A 361-nucleotide genomic window follows, 5' to 3' on the forward strand; every position below is an offset into this window, starting at 1 on the left:
ACTATAAATTCAGACAAACCCCAGACATCCCATATAAAGCAAAAACAAGGTCAAGAAAGGGTTGAGACTTACCTCCTCAAGTCATCGAGTATCATTTATATCACAAAGGGGAACACACAAATCATTTCTACAGCGTATATACTGCCATCATTTCCCCCCAAAACAAATAATTTCTAGCATGGTTTTGCAAGTACAGCCAGGCTGTTCAATGACTACATGCAATTCTGGGAAACAAAAAAGCTACACTAAATTATTTCCTTGTATCTTTAGAACACAGGAGTTAAATTTAAGCAGCAGCTATATAAAACACTACTAGGAAGGCACTTTGTGTCATTCACCTCAGCAGCCCATAGCAATCAAC

The 361-nt window shown here is 38.0% G+C and overlaps 1 protein-coding gene across 1 annotated transcript in view; it reads right to left on the reverse strand.

The window, feature by feature from the left end:
- SLC12A4 (solute carrier family 12 (potassium/chloride transporter), member 4) overlaps positions 1-361 on the reverse strand; it is a 34,794-nt gene that overhangs the window by 5,698 nt on the left and 28,735 nt on the right. The gene's annotated exons all lie outside the window — the stretch shown is intronic.

Source organism: Pygoscelis adeliae, unplaced genomic scaffold, assembly GCF_000699105.1.
Source record: "Pygoscelis adeliae isolate BGI_AS28 unplaced genomic scaffold, ASM69910v1 Scaffold63, whole genome shotgun sequence".
NCBI classification, from domain to species: domain Eukaryota; kingdom Metazoa; phylum Chordata; class Aves; order Sphenisciformes; family Spheniscidae; genus Pygoscelis; species Pygoscelis adeliae.